The sequence below is a fragment of the Cervus elaphus genome, chromosome 23, assembly GCF_910594005.1.
Source record: "Cervus elaphus chromosome 23, mCerEla1.1, whole genome shotgun sequence".
In the NCBI taxonomy this organism is placed as follows: Eukaryota; Metazoa; Chordata; class Mammalia; order Artiodactyla; family Cervidae; genus Cervus; species Cervus elaphus.
This window is the reverse complement of record NC_057837.1, coordinates 10,640,802-10,657,375: the sequence shown is the minus strand read 5'-3', so window position 1 is coordinate 10,657,375 and position 16,574 is coordinate 10,640,802. Positions and strand designations below refer to the sequence as shown.

At 46.8% G+C, this 16,574-nt stretch overlaps 2 protein-coding genes across 9 annotated transcripts in view; one reads left to right on the top strand and one right to left on the bottom strand.

Annotated features, from left to right (window-relative positions):
* LOC122682160 (ankyrin repeat domain-containing protein 26-like) overlaps positions 1-3,220 on the top strand; it is a 371,465-nt gene extending 368,245 nt beyond the window's left edge. The window contains exon 6 of the transcript XR_006337238.1: positions 3,003-3,220. The gene's annotated coding sequence lies outside the window, so the exon portion shown is untranslated. The remainder of the gene's footprint in view (positions 1-3,002) is intronic.
* LOC122682154 (ninein-like protein) overlaps positions 1-16,574 on the bottom strand; it is a 705,741-nt gene that overhangs the window by 318,826 nt on the left and 370,341 nt on the right. The gene's annotated exons all lie outside the window — the stretch shown is intronic.

Below are 16,574 nucleotides of genomic sequence, written 5' to 3'. Positions count from 1 at the left end.
ACAGTAGGAAAAGCAGGGACCAAGAGGCTTTGAACAAGATGGCTGCCATCTTTAAAGACAAAGAAGCCCTCTGTCCTGCGACGGATTCACGCTGATGTTTGGCAGAAACTAACACAACACTGTAAAGCAATTATCCTTCACTTCAAAATATATTAAAGAAAAAAAAACCCTCTCCCTCAACTATGCTGCCCCCTTCCCCTGCAGCCTGAACGGTGCTCAACCCAGAACCAAACACCCTGAAGGAGCTGCCCAGCCCCACGCTCTCCTCCTCGCCGCAGCCTAGATTCTGCTCCCTCACTCTGTGGAACTGTTCTCCTCTCTGCCACGGACTCGAGAGGAGATGAAATCAAACGGCTCGCCTACAGTGAAGGGGGAGAGCCCTCAGCACTTCAGGTCCCGGGTGCCAGGTGGTAAGGTTCAGAGAAAGCTGCCAGGGACATTACCAGGGTACAAACGTCACGTGGTGAGGCCACGAGCTGGACCCTCACTGGAGGGAAAAAGAGCGCAAGACCCTGAGTCACGGGTCTGTCCCCACAGGTGGGGAGGGGGCGGGTTGGCGTGCATGCGGTCACGGGCTGTGGTCACTTCCCCACGGTGAGGGGACTCCTGCCCTGTGTCTGTGCGGCGGACACTGCGCTGTGATTAAATGTAACCTGGGTGTGGAGAACAGCTGGAGCGCATGTTCAACCTGCCTCAGCCTGGCTCCCAGGAAAGAGCAATGAGTGTTTTTCTCTTCCCAGCTAGTGGCTAAGGCTGGGAAGAAGCAGGGAACATGCATTGGCTCAAGAGCACATTCTGATCCAAACTCACAGTGTAATGTAAACCTATCATTTCTGATCCCGCAGGACAGGCAACACTTTAGTCGCTCAGCCATGTCCAAGTCTCTGAGAACCCATGAATCGCAGCACGCCAGGCCTCCCTGTCCATCACCAACTCCCAGAGTTTACTCAAACTCATGTCCATTGAGTCGGCGATGCCATCCAACCATCTCATCCTCTGTCATCCCCTCCTCCTCCTGCCCCCAATCCCTCCCAGCATCAGGGTCTTTTTCAAAGAGTCAACTCTTCACATGAGGTGGCCGAAGTACTGGAGTTTCAGCTTCAGCATCAGTCCTTCCAAGAAACCCCCAGGACTGACCGCCTTTAGGATGAACTGGTTCGATCTCCTTGCAGTCCAAGGGACTCTCAAGAGTCTACTCCAACACCACAGTTCAAAACCATCAATTCTTTGGCGCTCAGCTTTCTTCACAGGCCAACTTCACAGTCCAACATCCATACATGACCACTGGAAAAGCCATAGCCTTGACTAGCTGGACCTCTGTTGGCAAAGTAATGTCTCTGATTTTAATATGCTATCTATGCTGATCATAACTTTCCTTCCAAGCAGTGAATGTCATTTAATTTCATGGCTGCAGTCACCATCTGCAGTGATTTTGGAACCCAGTAAAATAAAGTCAGCCACTGTTTCCACTGTTTCCCCATCTATTTCCCATGAAGTCATGGGACAAGATGCCATTACCTTAGTTTTCTGAATGTTGAGCTTTAAGCCAACTTTTTCATTCTTCTCTTTCACTTTCATCAACAGGCTTTTTAGTTCCTCTTCACTTTCTGCCATAAGGGTGGTGTCATCTGTATATCTGAGGTTATTGATATTTCTCCCGGCATTCCAGCTTGTGCTTCTTCCAGCCCAGCGTTTCTCATGATGTACTCTGCATATACGTTAAATAAGCAGGGTGACAATATACAGCCTTGACGTACTCCTGTTCCTGTCTGGAACCAGTCTGTTGGTACATATCCAGTTCTAACTATTGCTTCCTGACCTGCATATAGGTTTCTCACGAGGCAGGGCAGATGGTCTGCTATTCCCGTCTCTTTCAGAATTTCCACAGTTGATTGTGATCCACACAGTCAAAGGCTTTGGCATAGTCAATAAAGCAGAAATAGATGTTTTTCTGGAACTCTTGCTTTTTCTATGAGCCAGCAGATGTTCGCAACTTGATCTTTGGTTCCTCTGCCTTTTCCAAAACTAGTTTGAACATCTGGAAGTTCACAGTTCACGTATTGCTGAAGCCCGGCTTTGAGAATTTTGAGCGTTACTTTACTAGTGTGTGAGATGAGTGCAATTGTGTAGTAGTTTGAACATTCTCTGGCATTGCCTTGCTTGGGGACCTTTTCCAGTCCTGTGGCCACTGCTGAGTCTTCCAAATTTGCTGGCATATTGGGTGCAGCACTTTCACAGCATCATCTTTCAGGATTTGAAATAGCTCAACTGGAATTCCATCACCTCCACTAGCTTTGTTCATAGTGATGCTTTCTAAGGCCCACCTGACTTCACACTCCAGGATGTCTGGCTCTAGGTGAGAGATCACACCATCGTGATTATCTGGGTCGTGAAGATCTTTTTTGTACAGTCCTTCTGTGTATTCTTGCCACCTCTTCTTAATATCTTCTGCTTCTGTTCAGACCATACCATTTATCGAATCCATCTTTGCATGAAATGTTCCCTTGGTATCTCTAATTTTCTTGAAGAGATCTCAAGTCTTTTCCATTCTGTTGTTTTCCTCTATTTCTTTGCATTGATAGCTGAGGAAAGCTTTCTTATCTCTCCTTGCTATTCTTTAGAACTCCGCATTCAAATGCGAATATCTTTCCTTTTCTCCTTTGCTTTTCACTTCTCTTCTTTTCACAGCTATTTGTAAGGCCTCCTCAGACAGCCATTTTGCTTTCTTGCATTTCTTTCCTATGGGGATGGTCTTGATCCCTGTCTCCTGTACAATGTCATGAACCTCCATCCATAGTTCATCAGGCACTCTGTCTATCAGACCAAGTCCCTTAAATCTATTTCTCACTTCCACTGTATAATCCTAAGAAATATGATTTAGATCATACCTGAATGGTCTAGTGCTTTTCCCAACTTTCTTCAATTTAAGTCTGAATTTGGCAATAAGGAGTTCATGATCTGACCCACAGTCAGCTCCCGGTCTTGTGTTTGCTGACTAACAGGAGCTACCTCAAGTCCGAGGTCAGGGAAGGCGACTGAGAGGAGAAACCCCACGTCCAAGGAGCGGCAGCTGCGTCGGCACAGAAGGGCCGAGACGAGCTACTCCACGTTCAAGGTCAGGAGGGGCAGCCATGAGGAGATACTCCTCGTCCAAGGTAAGGAGCAGCGGCTGCACTTTGTTGGAGCAGCCATGAAGAGATACCGCACGTCCAAGGTACAAAAAACCCAAGTAAGACAGTAGGTATTGCGAGAGGGCATCAGAGGGCCAACACACTGAAACCATAATCACAGAAAACTAGCCAATTTGATCACATGGACCACAGCCTTGTCTAACTCAATAAAACTAAGCCATGCCACATGGGGCCTCCCAAGACAGACGGGTCATGGTGGAGAGGTCTGACAGAATGTGGTCTACTGGAGAAGGGAATGGCAAACACTTCAGTATTCTTGCCTTGAGAACCCCATGAACAGTATGAAAAGGCAAAATGATAGGATACTGAAAGAGGAACTCCCCAGGTCAGTAGGTGCCCAATATGCTACTGGAGATCAATGGAGAAATAACTCCAGAAAGAATGAAGGGATGGAGCCAAAGCAAAAACAATACCCAGGTGAGGATGTGACCGAATAGCAGCAAGGTCCGATGCTGCAAAGAGCAATATTGCATAGGATAATTCATTAGGTCCATGAATCAAGGCAAATTGGAAGTGGTCAAATAGGAGATGGCAAGAGTGAATGTTGACATTCTAGGAATCAGCAAACCAAAATGGACAGGAATGGGTGAATTTAACTCAGATGACCATTATATCTACTACTGTGGGCAGGAATCCCTTACAAGAAATGGAGTAGACATCATGGTCAACAAAAGAGTCCCAAATGCAGGACTTGGATGCAGTCTCTGTGAGGCTGCCAGAGTTAATACCATGACGGGCGGCCTGGACCTAAGTTTTAGCTTCCCCCGAAATGGTAAGATTCCCTACCCCCATCAGGTAACCTGGAGCCAGCCAATCAATATGCGCCCAGTAAGAACAAAGGGAGAGCTGAAAAGCCCGCGAAAGTCTGTACCGATAGAATTACTTTGCAAACATGTAACCAATCCGCTTAAGCCAGCTACTAACCGCTTTTGCATATCTTATAAATTTGTGTACCAAGCTTGAGCCAGGGCTTTTCTGACCCTGCACCACTGTGATGTTTGTGGCAGAAAGCCCTGGCTCGAGACAGTAATAAACTTCCCTTTTTTGCGAGTTGCATTGTCTTGGAAGCCTTCTCTCTTCCCGCTCGGGGATTCGGACATCGGGCATAACATTTGGGGGCTCGTCCGGGATCCCTTGACAGGGAGAAGAGAACGCTTACAGGACAAAGGGGAAGGATAAATAATAACACCGGTGCTCAGGAAGCAGGGGGAGCAAGCCGGCGTAAGGCCGGGGCCAGCGGACGCGCTGGGCGGCAGCCGACTCCGCGAGAAGGCTTTTTTATAAAGGGGGAGCAAGCCGGCGTAAGGCCAAGGCCAGCGGACGCGCTGGGGGGCAGCCGACTCCGCGAGAAGGCTTTTTTATAAAGGGGGAGCAAGCCGGCGTAAGGCCAAGGCCAGCGGACGCGCTGGGGGGCAGCCGACTCCGCGGGAAGGAAAGTTCCTCTCCCGACCCCGAGCCTGGTGAACAGCGGACGTCATTCGGTAAGGTGAATCTGCTACCGGGAGGCAAGAAAATTCAGGGGGCCCGAAAACCCAGCGCTGTGTCGTCGGCCGACGTTTGTTTGTCCGTGTGTTTGTCTTTGGCTCTCCGTGTTTTTGTGTGTGTGTGTGCCGGCATTGTCTCTAGTCTCGTTCTCTTCTGGTGCATCGTTCTTTCTCACTTCTGACTTATTCTCTCTCTTCCTTACCGTTTATTCTTTGACCATGGGGCAGGGAGAATCTACCCCACTTTCTCTCATGACTGACCATTTTTCGGATGTCAGGGCCAGGGCCCATGACTTGTCTTTGCTAGTCAAAAAAGGTAAATTAATAACTCTTTGTTCTGCAGAGTGGCCCGCCTTTCAGGTTGGATGGCCTCCGGAAGGCACCTTTCAACCGTCCATCATACAGGCTGTGAAGGAGAAGATTATGGCTCCTGATCCCTGGGGCCATCCGAGTCAAGTCCCCTATGTCATGGTCTGGCAGGATCTAGTAGAAAATCCGCCTAAATGGTTAAAACCTTTTGTTTACAAACTTCCTAGTTCCTCCAGTTCACAGGTCCTGGTGATGGAGACCCCCCCGGAGGAAACCAAAAAGAAAGAGGACCCAAAACCAGTCCTTCAGGAATCATCTTATCCAAACCTGATAGATCTAGAAACGGAGATAAGGCCTCCGCCATATGTGCCCTCCTTGCAATCCCCTCCGAGGAGAGAAGCTCCCACAGGTGAACCGAGAGGATTAAGAGGGCCAACGGGAACCGACCGTGAGGGGGGACCGGCATTGGGGACCCGGGGGGAAAACTAAGGGAGATAGGGGTAAGCAAGACCCTGGGGACCCAGAGTTACCTTCATCCACTGTTCAGGCGCTCCCCGTCCGAGTGGGACCAACTAACCCAGACGGAGAGCGAACCTATCAGTACTGGCCCTTTTCCACGAGTGACCTGTACAATTGGAAGACCCAAAACCCTCCTTTCTCAGAGAAGCCCCAAGGCCTCATTGACCTCTTAGATTCCATTTTGTTTACTCATAATCCCACCTGGGATGATTGTCAGCAGCTGTTGCAGGTGCTCTTCACCACGGAAGAACGGGAGCGAATTCTGGCAGAGGCGCGGAAACGGGTACCAGGGGTCGACGGGAGGCCAACCGCCCAGCCTCATCTTGTGGACGAGGGGTTTCCTCTGTTGCGGCCTAACTGGGATTTTGAGCGGGTGGAAGGTAGGGAGCGTCTCCGAGTGTACCGCCAGACTCTAATGGCTGGCCTGCGGGCTGCAGCAAGAAAGCCGACAAATCTGGCAAAGGTAAATTTAGTAAGGCAAGAGCCCACTGAAAGCCCGGCAGCCTTCCTAGAGAGGCTGATGGAAGCTTTCAGGCAATATACACCTATGGACCCCCAGGCTGAGGAGTCACGCGCTGCAGTTTTGTTAGCGTTTGTGAATCAGGCAGCCCCAGATATTAGGAAGAAATTACAAAAGGTAGAGGGATTGGGAGAACAGACAATACAGGATTTACTGAAAGTAGCTGAAAAGGTATTTAATAATAGGGAGACCCCAGAAGAAAGGGAAGAGCGAATTCGGCGGGAGGAAAGGGAATTAGCGGAAAAGATCAGGAAAGAAGAGAGGGAACATAGGGCGAGGGAAAACCGGAAGAACCAGAAGGAGCTAGCCCAGATTCTTTTTGCGGGGTTAAAGGCCGGAACAGAATTGAGGGAACCTCGAGACCCCCGGACGGGAGAAAAAGAAAAACCAAAAAGGCAGGCCCTAAAGAAGGATCAGTGCGCCTACTGCAAAGAACAGGGGCACTGGAAAAACGAGTGCCCTAAGAGGGACTCAAGGAGAGGAATGACCCAGAGAGAGAAAATCCCCCCCGGAACTCGAGTTCTATATGCGGGGGAAGACAGTGACTAGGGGAGTCGAGACTCGGCACCCCTCCCCGAGTCCTGGGTAACCATACATGTGGAGGGGAAACCCGTTGGCTTCATGGTGGATACTGGCGCCCAACACTCTGTTTTAAATCAAAAACTGGGACCAATGTCTAAGAAAGCCAGCTTAGTGCAAGGAGCCACGGGGACAAAAAGATATTGTTGGACCACAGAACGGAAAGTAAATCTAGGGACCCACCAGGTGTCCCATTCGTTTTTGGTGATACCAGAATGCCCAGCCCCTCTACTTGGAAGAGACTTGTTGACTAAAGTTAATGCTCAGATCCATTTTGACCCAGGGGGAATGTCAGTCACGGATGGACTTGGACAACCGATACATGTCTTGTCCCTAGCCTTAAGGGATGAATACAGACTTTTTGCGCCTAAGCCCTCAGAGACCATAGCACTAGATGTACAACCGTGGGTCCATAAATATCCATTGGCCTGGGCAGAAACAGCAGGAATGGGACTAGCTAAACAGAGACATCCGGTCGTCATCGAGCTAAAGGCCGAGGCAGTTCCTGTGAGGGTGAGACAGTACCCTATGAGCCAAGAAGCTCGGCGGGGGATCACTCCCCACATTCGACGGCTCATGGAGGCCGGAATTCTCAGGCGATGCCGATCCCCTTGGAACACCCCCTTACTGCCGGTGAAGAAGCTAGGGGGGACAGATTACAGACCTGTCCAAGACCTGCGAGAAGTCAACAAACGGGTCGACGGGATTGGACCCTGGGTTCATTGCAATCACGTGCGGCAAGCCACATCGGAAGAACAGGAAAAAGCGCGAGCAGAATGGAAGGCGAGTCCTCACCCGTCAAATCCTTTGAAACTGAAACTTGTCCGCTGGGAGACCTCCTAATTCTCCTGCTGATGGCAGCTCTCATCGACCCAGGAGCGACCAGTCATAACCCCCATCAACCTGCTAAGATCACATGGAAACTCAACGACGGGCAAACTCATGAGCTGCTCAATGAGACCTCAGGAATCCACCCTCCAAACACCTGGTGGCCGGACCTGAACTTCGACCTCTCAAGCCTCTTCGCAAAGCAGGACGGTCTCCATGATAAGTACTATAGGGATGGGATAAAAAGCCATAGGTTGGGGTTTTGGGCTTGCCCGGGCTATGTAAAAAATAACTGGAAAACCTGTGGTGGCATAGAAAGCTATTATTGCAGGAGCTGGAGTTGTGTGACCTCTTGTGATGGACCCCAGAGGTGGGATGTCGGAAACAGAGATCTAGTTAGCTTCACCTTCAAGGACCGTAGACACCAGGGGCCTCAGGTACGAGTACAATTTAACCAGGAACGGGAGAAGAAAGAAAACCGCTGGACCTCAGGACTGACTTGGGGTTTTCAGCTCCACGTAAATTGGCCCGGCCCCTACCCAGGCGAGCTTTTAATCATTAAACAGGTTATTGAGCCGGTGCAGGTACATAGTTTAGGTCCCAATCTGGTCAAAGCATTACAGGGGCACAAGGCGACCCCCAAGCCAACCCCCTTCAGACCAAGCTTGCCAGGAACATTTAACATCTCCTCTACCCCTAGCCTCAGAGGCAAACTGACAGAAACCCCTGGCCCTCTGGCTGTTACCATTAGCTCAGCAATTCAGGACCCCCTATGGGCCTTAGTGAATGCAGCCTTTACGGTCTTAAACCATACCAACCCTAATGCAACCCAGTCCTGTTGGCTTTGTTATAATCTTCACCCCCCCTTCTATGAGGCCATAGGCCTCAATGTCTCTTACTACTTATCTTCAGGCCAGAACCCACCCCCATGCCGATGGGAAGAACGCAAGGTTGGCCTCACAATGAATGAAGTTTGGGGACAGGGACTCTGTTTGGGCACAGTGCCACGTGATAAAACTTCCCTCTGTGCCCGGACTATTAGTAACCTACGCTTATATGGCAAAAATTGGATTGTGCCAGAGGTTGGGGGCTGGTGGATTTGTTCACATACTGGGCTAACCCCATGTTTAAATGTGAAGGTTTTTAACCAGAGTCAAGAATTCTGTGTTCTGGTTGCTGTAATGCCAAAAATCTTATACCACTCTGAAGAGGTTATGTACTCACATTGGGACCGAGAATTGCCAAGACAAAAGAGAGAGCCAATCAGTGCGATCACCATGGCAGCCTTGTTCAGTCTTGGGCTGGCAGGAGCAGGGACAGGAATAGCTTCACTATCTCTGCAAGGCCAAGGGTTTTCTTCCCTACGAGCCGCCATAGATGAAGATATAACTCGCATAGAAGAATCAATCAGCCACTTAGAGAAGTCTCTGACTTCCTTGTCTGAGGTGGTCTTGCAGAATAGGAGAGGATTGGACTTGATTTTTCTCCAACAGGGTGGGGTCTGCGCGGCTCTGGGAGAAGAATGTTGTTTCTATGCAGACCATACAGGAGTGGTAAGAGAATCTATGGCAAAAGTAAGAGAAGGGCTGGCGCAACGAAAGAGGGAACGGGAGGCCCAGCAGGGATGGTTTGAGTCTTGGTTTCAACGCTCCCCCTGGCTGACCACCTTAGTTTCCACCCTCCTGGGCCCGCTTATAGTGCTATTATTAACACTCACATTTGGCCCTTGTATTTTAAACCGGCTAATGTCATTTATTAAAGAACGTCTAAATACCATTCAGATTATGGTATTGAGGCAGCAATATCAGATGGTAGCTCAGGATGAAGAGAAGGATTCCTCTACAGGAACAAGAAGACAGGGGGGAATGTGAGGCTGCCAGAGTTAATACCATGACGGGCGGCCTGGACCTAAGTTTTAGCTTCCCCCGAAATGGTAAGATTCCCTACCCCCATCAGGTAACCTGGAGCCAGCCAATCAATATGCGCCCAGTAAGAACAAAGGGAGAGCTGAAAAGCCCGCGAAAGTCTGTACCGATAGAATTACTTTGCAAACATGTAACCAATCCGCTTAAGCCAGCTACTAACCGCTTTTGCATATCTTATAAATTTGTGTACCAAGCTTGAGCCAGGGCTTTTCTGACCCTGCACCACTGTGATGTTTGTGGCAGAAAGCCCTGGCTCGAGACAGTAATAAACTTCCCTTTTTTGCGAGTTGCATTGTCTTGGAAGCCTTCTCTCTTCCCGCTCGGGGATTCGGACATCGGGCATAACATCTCAAAAATGACAGAATGATCTCTGTTCGTTTCCAAGGCAAACCATTCATACCATGGTAATCCAAGCCTATGCCCCAACCTGTAATGCTGAAGAAGCTGAATTTGAATGGTTCTATGAAGACCTACAAGACCTTTTAGAACTAACACCCAAAAAAGTTGTCCTTTTCATTCTAGGGGACTGGAATGCAAAAGTAGGAAGTCAAGAGACACCTGGAGTAACAGGCAAATTTGGCCTTGGAGTATAGAATGAAGCAGGGCAAAAGCTAATAGAGTTTTGCCAAGAGAACACACTGGTCATAGCAAACACCCTCTTCCACCAACACAAGAGAAGACGCTACACATGGACATCACCAGATGGTCAACACTGAAATCAGAGGACAGGCAACAGCCAACCTGAAAGGTGGTGAAATTGGCCCAGGTCTGAACCTGGGTGTGTGCGGGGCGGAGAGAGAGGATTCTTTATCATGGGCAGGGATGGGCCCTGGGGCTGTCTTCAGCCTGTGAATGAGGCTGAGGAATGGGAGAATAATTTCTCCAGGACCCAGGCAAGTGCAGCCTGCAGCTCCAAGCAGTGCTTGGGCTGCTGTGTCCACACCTGCTCCCTGGTTAATTTCTGAAGCTGTCAGAGCACAAGAGATCTGTCTAAAGGAAGGTGGGCTGCTGGCGTTCAGATGCTTAAATAAACCACATCTGTAGGAGTGCAGAACCCAAAGGCCATGTCTGGGCCCTCAGCATTGAGAAGAGAAATCGTAGTAGTATGTGGATAAGGCAAAGCTCGGGATGCTGGAATCCTTTTGAATTATTACTCTGGCTCTGCCTCAAAATGAGCCTCATATATTTCAACCAATTTATTTTCTCCATTTGTCTATGGATCCATGTATCTATCTCCTGTCTACTGTGATCTCAGCCTGCAAATTAGACTGTTTGCCTGGGGAGGAAGAGGGATAGGTCACACCCAGCAAGGCTGTTCCAGCACTGATCTGGCACTAATATCAACTAACCCCCACAGTGATAAAGAAAAACCAAGGGCTGCAGCAGAAAGAGTTAGATTTTGGTGGCAGGCAGGTTGCGCGTGTGCAAATCCCAGCTCAAATATCAAGTTTAAACCCTCAGCCTCAATTGACTCATCCCAGCCTCACTTTATGAAGCTGTGGGTGTTGGAGGTTATCAGGCAGAGTAAAGGGGCATTTTGTTAAGTGTACACGTGGCAGCGATCACTACTCTTATTAATTTGTACATTATCACTGTTTCTGCAGAATCAGGGACGTGCCGTCACTAGGTGGAACACTAGTTTAGTAAGGGTGGACATTAGGTATAATCAAGGTAAGGCTGGGGAGGAGGGAGGGGTCCAGCTGCTCTGGAGAGTGGGCAGGAGGCCAGGAGGCAGTGGGCCTGGGACAGGTGGGCACCAGGCCCCAGACCCCAGGATGGTGAGTAGAGGAAGGCTAATGATGAAGGGTCTCGACTGAAGAGGAGCAGGACTCAGGCCTAAACATTTCTGCCTGGACAAGACAAAGTACCAGTGGACCAGGGCCAAGGAATGTGCTGTTGGGGAGGGGACAGAGGGGAACCCATCTCCTGGTTCCTCCAGCAGAAGCTGAGCAGCTGCTCCCCTCAGGGAATGTCAAGTAGCCTCACCAAAGCCATCTGACAGTAAGTGATGGATCCAAGGTGGAAAACTCAATCGTCTTTCCTACTGTATAGCATGGGCCACTCTGCTCAATGGTATGTGGCAACCTTGGAAGGAAAGGGAGTTTGGAATGAACACTGGAGTATGTATATCTTTTTGAATTAGTTTCCTCCAGATATATGCCCCAGAGTGGGACTTCTGGATCATACAGTAGTTCTATTATATTTTCATCTTTTTAAGGAACTTCCACACTGTCCTCCATAGTGGCTGTACCAATTTACAGTTTTACCAGTAATGTAGGATGGTTTCCTTTTCTCTATATCCTCTCCAGCTTTTATTATTTGTAGACTTTTGGATGATGGCCATTCTGACCAGTGTGATGTGATACCTCATTGCTGGTCTGTCATGCATTTCTCTGATAATTTGTGATGCTGAACATCATTTCATGTGGCTACTGGCAATCTGTATGTATTCTTTGGAGAACTGTCTATTACAGTCTTCTGTCCATTTCTATTTTGTATTTTTATTTATTTGTTTTGCCCATTTTTAAATTGGGTTTCTGGTTATTTTAATTTTCTTGACATAGAGTTACATGAGCTATTTGTATATTTTGGAGATTAATCCCTTGTCAGTTGCTTCCTTTGCAAATATTTTTTCCCTCTCTGTTAGCTTTTTGTTTGGTTTATTGTTTCCTTTGGTGTCCAGAAGCTTTTAAGTATAACTGAGTCGCATGTGTTTATTTTTGCTTTTATTTTCGGTACTCTAAGACATGGATCAAAAAGGATATTTCTGCAATTTATGTCAGAGTGCTTTCTTTTGGCTGTGCCATGCGACTTGTGGGATCTTAGTTCCCTGACCAGGGATCGAACTCAGGCCTACAGCAGTGAAAGTGCCAAGTCTTAACCCTTGGACTGCCAGAGAATTCCCTCAAAGAGTGTTCAGCCTATGTTTTCCTCTAAAAGTTTCCACGTAGGTCTTTCATGCATTTCAAGTATACTTTTGTCTATGGTATCAGAGAATGTTCTAATTTCATTCTTTTACGGAGCTGTCCAGATTTCAAGCATCACTTATTGAAGAGGGTTTTCCGCACTGTCCATCCTTGCCTCTTTGTCATAGGTTAAGCAACCATATGTGCATGGAGAGAAGAGTTCACATTACGTTGTTGAGTCCTCCTACCCCAGATCTGAGCTTTCCATCTCTTCCAGCAGTTTAAGGTTTTTCTCATTCACGCACTTACAGTAAATGTGCAGACAGATGGAGGGAGGGGGCGTGCAGCAGCTTCAGGAGAGCGGTTGCCACCAGGAAGAGGAAAGAGGTTGGCTGCAGTAGAACAGGGACTGGGCTTCTGTCCAAGATGTTGTAACAATGTTCTTAACACATCTGCATGTTTATGTAATACATATGAATGTTTCCTATAGAACTATTTTTCTATAACAAGAATGTTCTCTGCCCACAGTTACTTCCTCGCTAAAACCCGCGTCTTCAGGCTCCAGCTGAAGAGTCTCTTCCTCGGAGAGAATTTCCCGGATTTCTCCATCTGCCAATATTTTGAGTGCATGACACTCTCTCCAAGTGTGGTGTTTTCCTTCACGGCACGTACTCTGACCCGCATTACCTGCATTGAACATCTGCCTTCTGCATGACACTGTTGGTGGCCACGGGGGCAAACCTCTTGATTCCGCTGTTTACAACGGAAACACCAGAGCCCTTTATCAGCTCATAACTGCTGAGTGCATATCTGTTGCAGGAACAAATGAAGGACTTGGGAACCTGAGTGCAGGACTTTCCATTTCCCTTACATTTACTGCAGATCTCTTGCACATCAGCTCCTCGTTCATCAGCATCTATCCTTAAACAGTCACTGCAAAGTGTTCCTACTGTTCTGTGTCCTCCACACACCCTAACAGCACACTACTGATTTCTACGCCCAACTAACTGATGAAAACACTACCGGAACAAGGCCAGGGACGAAAGCTCAAGTTGCAGACTTACTTCTCTCCAGGATGAGCTCTCAATAACTCATTTTTCCTCCAGCAGTCAGTAGTCTTGTATCTTATTCTTCACCCAACCACAGGTCCTCTGAAGTCTGTTGTTCAGCTCAAATTCTCCTCTGTGCCCACTCCCATGCTTGGCTCTAAACAGTCCGCAACTCCAGAGCCCTCTAACCTACCAAGCTGTAGTGTTCTGCAGCAGGAGTTCCCAGCCCACTTCACTCAAGCGTTCGGAAGTCACTGCTACTCCTGCTAAATTTGCAAACTGCCTGTTCTCCCTTTAAACCCACTAAGGCCTCACCTGAGGAAAACAAGCAGCGGAAACAATACACTTCACTCATTAGGTCTCTTACTTGCTCTTGTGTCATCTCTCTTGGATCCACCCTAATTCCGCTCAAGTCATACCAGTCAAACGAGAAGTATTTATTGAACACCTACCATGTGCCAAGCACTATTTGGTCCCTGGAGACATAACAATCATTAACACAAATCCTTCTACTTCTGTATAGCTAGGGTATGATCAGGCTCACAGAGAATTTAAAAAAAAAGAAAACATATCCAAAAACTAATGTTAAGATGATCTGACATCAATATCATATTTCTTAAACTGTTTTAGAATATCAGCTTACCAACTTACACATCAGGTAGGTTTTGCTCGTATAAAACTTTCATCTCCTCCAGAACTTGCCTCAGTCCATCCTCCTGGAACATATAAAATTACACTCCCTAATTCCCCCACCAAGTTTGTAGCAACACTCTATGCTTATGTACTTTATGAAAACCCAATAGTCCTTCCACACCTACTAACATGGCTATAATGACAAGTGTTGCAGAGGATGGGGAGAAACTGGAACCCTTGTCCAATGCAGGTAGGAATGTAAAATGGTACAGCCCTGTAGAAAAAGTCTTGTGGGTCCACAAAAAGTCAAATTTCGAATTCCCACATTATCCAGCAATTCCTCTTCTAGGTATACACTCAAGAGAACTGAACACCTATGTTCATACAAAGTATGTCTATTCAACGGAATATTGCTCAGTCCAAAAAAAAAAAAAAAGTGCTGATACATACAACAACATGAACTTTGAAAACACTGATTAGTGAAATAAGCCAGACACAAAAGGACAAATATGGTATGATGCAACATTCTGAAATGTCTAGAATAGGCAAACTCATAGAAACAAAGTAGATTAGAGGCTACCAGGCTGAGGGGGTAGAAGAGTGGGTAGTTACTGCTTAAAAGCTATAGAGTTCATTTGGGGTTATGAGAAAGCTTTGGAAATAGAGGTGATGGTTGCACAACAATGTGAATATAATTAATGCCACTGAAGTGGACACAGAAGAATGGTTAGAAATGGCAACATTTAAGTTTTGCATCGTTAACCACATTTAAAAACAATAAAAATGAATGACTTACTAATAAAATACACAATCAACACAGTCACTGAGGATAATCTTAAAGACACCATACTGAGAAGTCAGACAGAAAGGAGTACACACTGTATGCTTTTAACTGGCCCTGCACAGAAAAGTTTGCAATTGCTGGCATGCTGACTCCAGAAATACAGTAAAAAAGACAAATATAATCTGTAGGGGAAAGAAAATCCTTGGCTGCCTCAGGCTGCAGGTGGGAGGTAGCCAGTGCCACAAAAGAGAAAAGAGAATCCTTGGGATGGCAGACATCTTGGTTGGGTTGCTGGTTACAAGGATTGTATACATTTGTCAAAACTCTAGTAAAATGTGTACTGTGTTGTACATAAATCATACCTCAATAAAACTAATGACAAAAAGCCAATAGTCTACAGACGTAATAACACATGACAAAAGCAGGTAAAATACTCATTTATTGGAAAAGGATCTTACAAGGTTACTACCCACCACCCCCCAAAAAAAACCCTACACACTGCTAGGATAGAAAACAGAAAGGTCAAAGGAGTTTTTCTGCTATCTACTTTGGCAAATTTCTAAAAAAACTTCCCTTGGAAGGATAAAAACATGAGAATTATAAAATTCATAAATGCTACACAATGTCTGTGAACAAGCAACACCTACACCTGAAACACTGTAAATAAACTATATTTCAATTAAAAATTTTATGGAAAAAAAAAAAACACCCAATAATGCTGTAACAATGACAACCAAAAGAAAAAAAAAAAATCTCGAAACAAAACAACGATAAGCAACCCATTTACTGTTAGAGCCAAAATAAAAGCATTAGCAAAAAAAAAATGCTTTAGCACTACGGGTATAACTACAAAATTACACTATTTAATGCAGCTTCAATGTAAGAAATGATTTCTAATGAAAAATGAAAGCTTGCCTTCTACCGACTCTTTCATCAACTGGTTAAAAAGATATCATGGAAAAGTCTGCTTTACTAGAATTCAATTCAATATTCCTTCTCCCACAAATATTATTTTAAGGGACAGCTGAAACTCTTGCACGATTAGATCAGCAGGTATACAAAAGACAAGTATGAAATAAACTTGTAAAGATACAACCGAGTTTCCAGATCTAAATTTTTATTTATTTTTTTAAGATTTAAACTGTTAAAATTCACACTGGGAATTGCATCATTTTGTGCTCCCACCACCAGCTGCAAGCCCCTGGGAACTCAAGATAGTTTTCCTAAAGACTCAAATGGTTATCAGTTCTGCAGATACAGAGGGCATCAGTCCAATCTGCCAAACACAGCACCTAACCATGAGGGATTCTGGAATGAAAAAGGCAGAGTCCTTGCTCTCAACCAGCTACCATCTGCCACGGAGGCATGATTCTCGAAAGCATGTGTGGGTCCAGGGTGTGAGGGGTGGATCAGATCAAGACCAATTCTTAGTCTAACCCAGCTCAGCTGTCCCAGTGGCCAGCCCCCAAAGGCAGCCAGGACTGCAGGAAAAGGTGCACCGACGCCCTCTAAGACCCAGAAAAGCCAGTGATTTTACACTTGTAAGTTCACCCCTGATTCCCCTCCTCCTCCCTGCCACTTCCCAAAGTGGGACACCAACACTTCAAGTCTGAGCCAAACAGACAGTTTGACTCACAGGCTGAAAAGCCAGCACCTGTGGGCAGTGTCTGCGCCTTTGCGCTCCTTTCTCCCCGTGTGATCTAGTCTTCCCACCTTAGTGGGGACTTATTGGAAAGCCTCCACCCCTCTCAAACATCTGGCTTAGAATTCCACATTCAAAAACTAAGATCATGGTATCTGGTCCTATCGCTTCATGGCAAATAGATGGGGAAAAAATGAAAACAGTG